The 11,720-nt window shown below is 39.7% G+C and overlaps 1 pseudogene; it reads left to right on the top strand.

Moving 5' to 3' along the window:
- The first annotated feature begins 279 nt into the window (after window positions 1-279).
- On the top strand, window positions 280-767 carry LOC111773412 (large ribosomal subunit protein uL1 pseudogene; annotated as a pseudogene).
- The last annotated feature ends 10,953 nt before the right edge of the window (window positions 768-11,720 follow it).

The following is an 11,720-nucleotide window of genomic DNA, read 5'->3' as shown; positions in this document are numbered from 1 at the left end:
GACCTACTGAGTCAATAACACTGGGAAGGGACCCAGCAATCTCTTTTAACTAGCTTTCAGTTGATTCAGGTGAACGTGAAAGATTCATAAAGATTGCTTTAGCTTATAAGTTGCTGAACCCCTGGAAACCATATCTGGACCCAATAGAAAGAATTGTTTATCACCCAGACATCAAGGTTTTCAAGCTGGAAGCAGTGAATGCATGAGACTTCGGGGATGTTGAACTTGGGGAAGAAATGAACGTGTTCCATGAGAAAGGATAAAGGGTGCTGCCACGTGATGAGGGAAGTCTTGCATGGGAACCAGCACAACTCTGGAAGTTTTTGGAGACGGTGGAGCTGCAGATCAGCTTGAAGAACTATGATCCTCAGAAAGAAAAGGCTTCTCAGTCACCATCGGGCTTAAGACCACTCCCACACCCCAAGTTCCCCATGTGCATCCTAGAGGACCAGCAGCAGTGTGACAAGACTCTAATCAAGCAGATCCCATGAATCCGGGGCCCAGACCTGAATAAGGCTGACAAGTTCCCCTCCTTGCTGACCCACAATGAGAACGTGGAGGCCGAAGTTGATAAAGGGAAGTCCACAATCAAGTTCCGAAAGAAGAAGGTGCTGTGTCTGGCAGCGGCCACCAGCCGCATGAAGATAACGGATGATGAGCTTGTGTACAACATCCACTTAGCTATCAATTTCCTGGTGTCATTGCTCAAGAATTAGCAGAACTTCTGGGCTTGATACATCATGGGCAAGCCCCAGCCCCGGCAGTAAGGCACAGCTTAATAAACGCTAGTGCCACCATCAAAAAGAAAAGGATAAAGGGATGTAGGAAAATTGTATAGCCATAGGGATGGACGCCATTTGTTGGCTCATCCGACTTTTTCTCCCTTCCTACCTTCTAGTCAGGAATGGCCATTTGACCCTGTTGTGGCCAATGAGATGTAAGTGGAAATCTGCTGTGGCTTCTAGGAAAGTTCGCTTTCTTCGTCCAAGTGTTGCCCTTTGCCTTTTAGGATCTAGTGAGTCCACACCCAGGGGGTCCATCCTAAGGAAATAATCAGATATGTATATAAAGACTTAGCTCATTGTGTATTTATTGGAAATAACCTTAATATTCAGTGATAGGAGAATAAACACGAAATAATAAACAAATTTTGATGTTTTCACAAGATGGAATTTTTGTGGCCATTATGGATGATTACTAAGAATTTTGATGACATGAAAATATTTTTCAAGTGAAAAGTCAGAGTCCCATGGCCGAGTGCTTAAGTTCATGTGCTCTGCTTCGGTGGCCCAGGGTTTCTCCTGTTCAGATCCTGGGCGTGGACCTAGCACCGCTTGTCTAGCCTTGCTGAGGTGGCACCCCTCACACCACAACTAAAAGGACCCACAACTAAAATATACAATGTATATTGTATATACAATGTACTGGGGGACTTTGGGGAGAAGAAAAAAAAATTTTTTAAGATTAAATTAAAAAAATCGGAATGAGAAGCTATATACATATTTGATAAACAACTTTATACATATATATTCACATACACACAACCTTTAAAACTTAATTTAACTTAAAAATAAATGTATATTATTAATCAAGGTTTTGAGGTAGGGCTAAGGATTATTCTTTAGCCATTATTTAAGTGACTGGAGTTTCAATTCTTCTTTCTTACATGAAGCATACTGATCATGATTTTTAATGTGCAGCCAAGATTGAGAATCATCTGCAGACCCTGTGTAGGTGTGTGTTTGTGTGTGTGTAAGTTTTTTTTTACATGTAAGAACACTCCAAAATGTTGACAAAGCTATAACTGGGTATAATGCCCCCTTACAATGCATTTTATAGTTTTGTGTACTTTTATAATTTTCTACCCCATATGCATGATAATTGCAGGAAAAAATAATTTTTTTAATGTTAAAAACGTCAGAGGAAATAATTCAAACTCACGCTAAATCAACACAGAGCCAGAGAAGCAGCTCAGAGAGTGAAACAAGCTACCTGAGGGTCTAAAATACCTGCTTTCAAATCGGAGCCTCTCCTCCTGAGGCTCCAGTTTACAGATTAGCAGCTACGTGCCTGTTAGCTGCTCCTCCATTGCTCCAAACAATGGAATTAGATTAATTTACTGAGTCTTTCCAAAAATTAAAAATTATATATGCATACACACAAACACACACACACACAAAGAAGTATAAGTTTCTTCTATTCACACATAACTTTTTCCCCAGTATGAGATGCATCCTCCAATACCCCATGTTTTAGCCTTTGGGCAGCCTCTATTTTAAGATTCACAGAAAACAGAAAGTAAAAAACACACTGAGAAAAAAATAGCTCTTCAAGGAGTGGTGCGATCAATGCTCTTTCCAGGCCCCAGCTCTCAGCTCCATTTCCACTTAGACGATGTGGTCCAACAGGAGAAACTGAACCTTTAATATTTTATCAGATGTTTTTCAAACAGTTCATGATTCTAGAATTCAAATTAGATTTTTTATGTTAGAATAAGGATTTAAAACCATTAAAATTCTTCAGAAGTTTCCACTGCAGAGCTGGTGATGCTGACTGATCATTGAAGCGACAGCCATCACTCCCAAGGCAACGCTCCAGCCATAGCCAATGCGTTTGATGACCACAGGAGTAAGCCCTTTGTTTCCCTTCCTCCCTTAGAGTCTTGCCTTTCCAGTAGAGAGTCCAACTTAAAAGGAACGAAGTTCATGGTCTACTTTTTACCACCAATAGAATGTAGAAAATATATTGAATGGAATATATAATTTCTAAAATGAGCTATGTTGATGAATTTATTAAAACACTGAGTTATGAGATGACTTGTGGGAGATCAAGGTAAGTCCATCATTACTGAATGCAGAACACAAACTGGAATTTCAAAAGGGAGGAAGAGATGAGAAGAAACTTACTCTTCTGCATGCCTGATAGACCTGAGACTCTGCATCGGTTTACATAGCTCTCCAGAGCCACAGCATTCAGCTGGTTGTTTATTGAACTCCTCTGTTCTTTTTCGAAATATGACCTCAAACTTTTGAATGGCTACATGGCCAAAAAATACCTAGCTTATGAAGAAGAGTAAATTCAATTTGTTAACAGGCACCTTATTTTTCGAAAATAGTTACAATTTTGCAAACCTTCAAGGCAGATGTAATTGAAGTCACCTGAAGGCCAAATGGTTGCTGCCATTTCTACACTGCAAGTCATGGGAACCAATAACACTCATTTGAAGGCCATTTTTCCAAGACCAGGGCTCTCTTGGAAACCCAACCGCCCAATCCTTGCCTGAGGCTTCTGACAAGCCTTGGATTGGCCAGGGGATTTACAGGACTAGTTAAGTAGAAAATGTTTCGGTAGCTAATTCAGTATGCCTTCTATCCCTGTCCTGCTGTTCTCTGACTGGGAGGCTCCTCTGGGAATCTGTGTCTTCCTGCGCTGCTCGTAGCTTCCTCCCGCTGATCCAATTCCCAATGCTATCCTTGCTCACAAACCTTGCAGCTGTGCTCTCTGAAAGGTCCAGGCCGTAGAAAACAGCCTTGCCTATTATCAACAGTGAATGTTCCTCATGGACATTTCTTCCCTAGAAGCCTTCTCAAATGGTGCCTCTCACACCCCACTAACCCATGAATCCTGTGTAGAATTAGTGTTCTCCTTACTCCTCAGTGTTATTTGAAGACCTTTTTTTCACCCTAATGTAACACACCCTCCTCATTATGTAAGGTGATCAAGCGATGTTGGTATGTTAATGATCAAGGTGCCATATAAGGATAATGGAAACTTCAGGAGAAGGGTGTAGCCTTTTTTTGAATGTGTTTACTATTTTTTATCATTCTATCCTGCCAATTTGTAAATTATGTATTGTTTCTGGGTTTTTTAATTGTTATGCTAGAGATTACAACATGCATCCTGATCTCACCAAAGTCTGATAATTGGTCATTTTAACCTCTTCCAGGACAGTGCAAAGGTTTGAGAATACATTAACTACATTTACCTTCATTCCAATTCCCATGTTTATTGCTGTGGCATATTTTATTTCTCTAGTTAGCTAACTAAATTTTAAACTCCATAAGACAGTTCTTTTATCGTTTTACACGATGTTCACTTACATTTTCCCCTTTCATTGCTCTTCATTTCTTTCTATATCTCTGACCTTTACCCAGGGTCATTTTCCTTCAGTCTAAAGAATATCCGTTAGAATTTCCTTTTGTGTGATTAACTCAGTTTCTGCTTATCTGAAGACCTCTATATTTTTTTCTTATATACAAAGGATTCTTTCACTCTTTAGAGCCTTCTAGGTTGGCTGTCATATTTTTCATCTCCTTGAAGATGTCATTCCACTGTTTTCTAGTCCTTATAGTTGCTACTGAGAAGTCAGCTATAAATCTAACTGCTGCTCCTTTAGGTAATTTGTCTCTTATCTCTAACAGCTTTAAAAGATTTGCTATTTGATTTTTTTATGCAAATATTTGAAAAGATAATGGCTGAGATTTTCTAGAACTGACGAATGACATCAATACACAGAAGTCCAATGAAACCCATGCTAGATAATAAAAAGAAATGCACATCTAGACATTTCATAGAGAGATGACAAAATGTCACCTTTTATATTGCTAGTTTTATGATATTTTTGGATGATGCTTTTGTATATTTATGTGTATATGCTATATATTTTTAGTTGTCTCCAGTGGGAGGGTTTGTCCGAATTACCTAGCCTGCAATTACTGGACTTTCTTGTCTGTAGTTAAACTCATCTTGATTTTGAACCTCCATCCTACTACGTACTGAGGGGAAGTAATTTAAACTTTCCAGCCAAGGCATCTTTGTTTCTTCAGGTTTAAAATTGTAAATTCAGTCTCTTTTGGAAAAATTTTGTCTTTAGGAGGTAAATATTGAGAACTTTAGAATTTATCCCATATCCAAGATGGAATTCATTGTATTTGGAAGTTTATAAATCTTTAAAGAAATGAGGGATGTGCCTTAAGTCCATGTGTCTGATCTTAGGTTAGCCTCTGAAACTCACTGGCCGCCAATATTGAAATCCATGGGTGATGACTCACTTGGTCTGTTTTCTAGATACAATCAGGTCTGATGGTTCCACCTCGGCTCTTTCTCGAGTTGCAGTTCCTCTGAGTCTCAGCCACATCCTCTATCTTGCCCTCAGATCAAACCACTAATCCACGAGCATCTGCTGTAGAGTCACCCTTGTTCCTTGCCAAGGTGGCCCCACAGCAGGCCCACCTGTTCTCTACTTGACTATCTTCTGTGTCCCCTACGTGGGGTACACTGGGCTTTCTCAGTCTTCTGAACTACACAAAAGTCATGGGGACTCTGTCTTTTACGATGCTGCTCTCTTGCTGCTGAGTCATTTTAGGTGTGGTCCTATCTGAGCATGGGTTGAATTGGAGAGGCCTCCCTTATTCACTGGATATGCCTAGGAAAGCAGGTCAGTAGCTCTGATGTCCTCTTATTTCCCTGTGCCCACCTAGATATACCACCACTTCTTGTGATTCCCAAGGTTTGGCCCTGAGAAGGGGATATATGAGGATGCTAGCTTTTGACCTCACCCAACGTTTTTTCCTTTCCAAATCTTTTTTTTTTGAAGAAGAAGAAGATTAGCCCTGAGCTGACTACTGCCAATCCTCCTCTTTTTTGCTGAGGAAGACTGGCCCTGAGCTAACGTCCATGCCCATCTTCCTCTACTTTATACATGGAACGCCTACCACAACATGGTTTTTTGCCAAGCAGTGCCATGTCTGCACCCAGGATCTGAACTGGAGAACCCCAGGTCGCCGAGAAGCGGAATGTGTGAACTTAACCACTGTGCCACCAGGTCGGCCCCAAATTTCCAAATCTTTTATGTGGAAACTTTCCTCATCTTCCTGACTAGTAGATGCTTCCCATCCTTAAATCCTAAGTTTTTTCCATTTCACACTTATGATAAAACTTCAATTCAGGGCTGGCCTGGTGGCACAGCAGTTAAGTTCCCATGTTCCACTTCAAGGGTCTGGGGTTCACCAGTTCGGATCCCGGGTGCAGACGTGACACCACTTGGCAAGCCATGCTGTGGTAGGTGTCCCACATATAAAGTAGAGGAAGATGGGCATGGACGTTAGCTCAGGGCCAGTCTTCCTCAGCAAAAAGAGGAGGACTGGCAGTAGTTAGCTCAGGGCTATTCTTCCTCAAAAAAAAAAACCCTTCAATTCAATGCTCTAAGCTTTACTTTTGATATATACAGGGAAGGGTTTGTTTAGAAATCTTTTTTCACACTTAATGAATTCTAGCCATCAGACTAGTGTTTTGCTAAAGACTTCAAAAAAGTCAGCTACGAGCCTTCCAGTTGATTGACGCCTTTGTTCTGGATGGAATCTGCCCTGTCCCTGAAGGGGACAGCTTCTGGGCAACAAGATTTGCAGCTGATGAGAGTACATCTGAAAATAGTTCAAATGCAGTGAGCTCAAAAATTTGATAACTACCACTGAGATATGCAAAACATGCAAGTTGCTTTTATTTTCCATAACTGATCCAATGTTGCTCTTGGGAACCCATCCCAGTGAGCAGTGCAGGAAGATAAAGAGAAGATAAACTAGTCAGTTTAAAGCAATTCATTCTCTTCTGATTTAAAATATTCTCTTTCCGTTTAAAATATCTCATTTACCTTTTCTCTGCTCCTCCTCCCAAAATGCAAGCTCTGGATTTAGTGGAAAGCGTAGACATCCTCAAGCAGTGGAGTGCAGCATGGGCAATGGCTCCAGATGTTGCCACGTCAAAATGAGACAACCACGCAAACGAGAGTGAAGTCTATAGAATGAATTCACCAAAGAGACAGAGAGCCAGAGATAGTGCTAAGATCCTAAAGGATCCAGAATTTCCTGTGTAGCCTGCAGAAAGATGTAGAATGTAACTAATGAGTGAACTTGCCAAGGGATTGCTATAGAAGAGACAGAGCAAAAAATGTGGTTGAGATCCTCTAGGCAGATGGCCTCAAGAGGAGTCACAGAGACGTCTTAGCCAGATCTCAGAGGGTCAGAAACACGAGCAAAGACTGAAGAAAGGCCTGCACACGTGGAAGCTGGCCAAACCCCCCAGCAATAATCCTCACACTAAGAGAGCAGACCAGGAGTTTCACCAGAAGCAAAGCTCAAGGGCAGAGGCCACTGAAGAGCCAGAGCCGTGCCCTGTCCGTTCCCCACCACCAAACAGTGCCAGAGTTTCCAAGACAACTATATCCAGACACTCTCTTGGGGAAGAAGAGGCATAAGAAAATCAGAAAGACTGAGCATGTACCCCAAAGTCTTAAAGAAAAGAGACTCTTGTTTCAAAGGGAATGACATATTTCTAATTAGCAAGTATACATTTGATTTTTAATCACTCGTTTGGATGTGAGTTCATGAAAATGTTCAGATCACTTATAGAAAATAAAGAAGCTATAGGTTTTATACAATTTGAACCACAGTATATAAATTTCAATACCATTCCACATTTATCAAACTCACTGAGTTGCAAAATATTTGCTTATAATTTCTTTAATTTTTTTCCATATCTATTGTTTCTCTTTCTACATCCTGAGTTTTGTATATTTACATTTTCGTGTTCATTTCTTCATAGGTTAAACTAGTGGGTTTTCTATTTAATAAGGTTTGTTTTCAAGGAACTAGTTCTTAGGTTATATATTTATTCTTTTTTTCTAATTTATTAATTAGTACTTTTATCTTTATTTGTTCCTTCTGTTTTCTTTAGGTTTATTTGTTATTTTCTCAACATCTGAGTTCAATATTAATTTGACTAATTTTAGTTATTTCTCATGTGATAATGAAAGTACTTAAAGATATGCATTTTCTTCTGAGTCTAACTTTTTCACATGAGGATATGAAGAAAAGTTTATTTCATTCCCAATCAGTTGAATCTTATTTGCGCCCACTCTTGTAAATAACAATATCCATATTTTTTTGCATCATAATAAGAGAATATGGTCTATATTATTTTGATATTTTGGATTTATCCAGGTTTCTTTGTGACCTAGTGTATGAACAAAATTTGTAAATATTTTTTTTTTAAGATTTTACTTTTCTTTTTTCTCCCCAAGGCCCCCCGGTACATAGTTGTATATTTTTAGTGTGGGTCCTTCTAGTTGTGGCATATGGGTTGCCGCCCCAGTATGGCCTGATGAGCAGTGCCATGTCCATGCCCAGGATCCGAACCTGAGAAACCCTGGGCCCCCAAAGCACAGCACAAGAAGTTAACCATGAGGCCACTGGGCCAGCCGCCCCCTCAAAAAGTCTTTTTTTCTTTTTTTTTTTTTTTTGAGGAAGACTGGCCCTGAGCTAACATCCATGCCCATCTTCCTCTACTTTATATTCGGGACGCCTGCCACGGCATGGCTTGACAAACGGTATGTACGTCCGCACCTGGGATCTGACTTGGTGAACCCTAGGCTGCTGAAGCGGAACGTGAGAACTTAACCCCTGTGCCATTGGGCAGGCCCAAAATTTGTAAATATTTTATGAGTGAGAAGAAACTGCATTATTTGTTTGCTACGTATAGAACTGAAGAAATGTGCATCAATTAATCAATTCAATTTTTATTTCCTTTTGGCGTTACATATTTTTTGTCTATGCTATCATTCAAGGATTTAAAGAGGTTAGATAAAATTTTCAATTACTTTTATATTTCTGTGCATTTTTTCTATATTTCCAAAAAGAATCTTTTGGCTCATACATTTCAGTTATATCTTCATTTTGGATTATATCATTTATGTTATAAGTGATATTTTTCCTTCTCTGAATTCAACTTTTTCTGTCATTATGATTAAAAGGTTTTTTCTTTGGGCTGGCCCAGTGGCAGAGTGGTTAAGTTCGGGTGCTTCACTTCAGTGGCCCAGGGTTTCGCCAGTTCAAATTCTGGGCGCAGACGTGGCACCACTCATCAGGCCACAGTGAGGCAGAGTCCCACATGCCACAACTAGAAAGACCCACAACTAAAATATACAACTATGTACTGGGCAAATTTGGGGAGAAAAAAGCAAAAAAACGTTTTTTTCTCATTGCATTTTTGCACACTCCTTTTTGCATTTCTCAGCCCACTCATTTTCAATTTCTCAGAGTCACTTTTTAAAAATGTTTCCTATCGGGGGCTGGCCCCGTGGCCGAGTGGTTAGGTTCGCGCGCTCCGCTGCAGGCGGCCCAGTGTTTCGTTGGTTCGAATCCTGGGCGCGGACATGGCACTGCTCATCAAGCCACGCTGAGGCAGCGTCCCACATACCACAACTAGAGGAGCCCACAACGAGAAATATACAACTATGTACTAGGGGGCTTTGGGGAGAAAAAGGAAAAAATAAAATCTTTAAAAAAAAAAAAAATGTTTCCTATCGACAGCATATAGCAGGGTTTATGTTTTTACTTGATCTGTGTATCTTTTCCTTTATTAGATAATTTTACCCCTTTTAAGTTATAAATGTGCATATGTGTGAGTCCAGAGAGTAGGCCCTAATTTTTTATTATTTCATAACTTTCGTTTTCATGTTTCTGTCATATTTTCTTTGATTTCTGACTCTTATTACATAGTTTCTATTAACTGTGTTTGCTCCCTACCCCATCCTCTGCCAAAGGAATTTGGAAATTACAGTCTGGTTTTGGTTTTTGTCTTTTAACTAATGGCAAGCTTTATGATTTTAAATACATTCTTATATATACGTATTTCTCAATCAGTTAACTTCAGAAACCAAATAGACTTAACACCTGTCAATTTTTGCTCATGTTCGAAGATTCTTGTATTGTTCTCTTCTTGTCAAATTATCATGTTTGCGTTGTATAGCTTGTGTTTCAATAATCCAACAACTGCCATCTGTTTTGCGCTGGAAAAATTTCTGCTTTACTGGATTTAATGTGGACAACTGATTTTCTATACTGCATCTTCTCCAGTTATGCATGATTTCTTGTTTTGTTTTATCCTTTGACTGGCTGGATTACAAATTCAGGTAATATTTTCAAATATTACGTTTTAAAGACTTTCTGTTATCACTGCACACTGAAGAGAACTCAGCTAGATATAGAAGGGTCACATCTCAATCAATCAGGTGTCAATCAATAAATTATTCTCGAGTACTTACCTTGGGCCAGGTACTAGGAAGACAAAAATGATCCTTGCCCTCACAGGATGACATTGAAAAAGCAATTTCAAGGGAGTTAAATATTACAAAGGGTGGTATACAGGGGACAAAGGAATATAGAAAAGTGATTTAACCTAGTTTAGATTTAACCTAGTTTAAAGGGTGAGGAACATATTCTTGAAGAAGTAAGATTTAAGTTGAGACCTGAAGGATGATTAGGACTCAGTTGGCGAAGCATGAGAAGGGAGGTGGTAGAAAAACAGATGGATGGTACAGTTTATGCAAAGGGCTAAAGGGGAGAGAGAAGTGGTTATCCTAGATGAAGCAATAATGCGTACATTATCTGTAGGGAATTAAGAAAAAATAATAAAACCTACTAAAAGTCAGTCTGCTTTTTACTAGCGGCATGAGTCAGCCATTCTCTACAATATCAGTGACGAAATACTCCCCAGACTTCTGCTTTTAGTTGGGATATGTAAAGAGCTTAAAAGTTGTCACTTCTATACTTAAAACCAGAAAAAGCTGGGCAAACAGAAAAGCAATTATTTTTCTTGGACTCATTGGAGAACTGAGGCTGCAAGACAAATCACCACCCCTAATTCTGGAGAGACAGGCTCATTCAGAGACACAGCTCAAATCTTACCTGAAGCATAAATTGCTGGAGTCACCAGCCGGTAGAAACATTTAAATGGTTATTTTGACAAATTGCCAGTCTGAGTGTGGACTGTCATGAGAGTGAGAAAATCCTGGGGGCTGTTGTATTGGGGGGACTCCCACATTTTCATGTGTTTTACCTCCAGTAACCCTATAGGTTCTCATGGCTGAAGATCCAAGAAAGATCTCCTGTGGTTCTGGCGGTGGGTGGGGGCAGGGAGAAGGGACAATGATCATATAGTCCAGAACTTTCTCCATGACGAAGGCCTCTTCTCTAGGAGAGAAGACTATCAGAGACATATCCCATGTATGACAGAGGGAATTATAAGACAGGAGGACGGGGGGTCAACCACCCTGCCTGCCTCACCTTAGAGAGGAAAAAAACTAAGAAACACTTGTGAAGGTGATAGCCCAGGGACACATTAGAAATCCACTAAAAGATTAGCATTTAATTACAAGATTATAGAATGTTTCCCTTCCCCACACCCTATCACCACACCCACAGGGCTCTAGTATAATAACAGGAGATCACAGTTGAAAGAGTGGCAAGGTACAGGCTCTCTCTCATAAGGAGGTCTTAGGGAAGCTCAAACACAACAAGGAAAATTAAAAACAGGACATTAGAAGAATTTGAAGCCTCTAGTACCTATACCTACAGCAAATATTAAACATAGCACAGCTCCCAGCCAGATTAACATAAAACCTCATACTAAAGGCCTTCTACTTCAGTTTCTATTGCCTGATATGGCACGTCTAATTTCACCAAAAAATTACAAGTCATGTTAAAGGCAAGAAAAGAAAGAGTCTGAAGAGGCAAAGCAAGCAACATAATCACACTCAGATATGAGAAAGATCTTAGAATTTTCAGACTGGGAATTTAAAACAACTATGATTAATATTCTAAAGACTGTAATGGAAAAAGTAAATAACATGTAAGAACAGAGGGGTGATAGAAGCAGAGAAATAG

The sequence above is a fragment of the Equus caballus genome, chromosome 5 (assembly GCF_041296265.1).
Source record: "Equus caballus isolate H_3958 breed thoroughbred chromosome 5, TB-T2T, whole genome shotgun sequence".
NCBI lineage: Eukaryota > Metazoa > Chordata > Mammalia > Perissodactyla > Equidae > Equus > Equus caballus.
The sequence above is the reverse complement of the archived record's forward strand: the minus strand, read 5'-3'. Positions and strand labels throughout refer to the sequence as shown.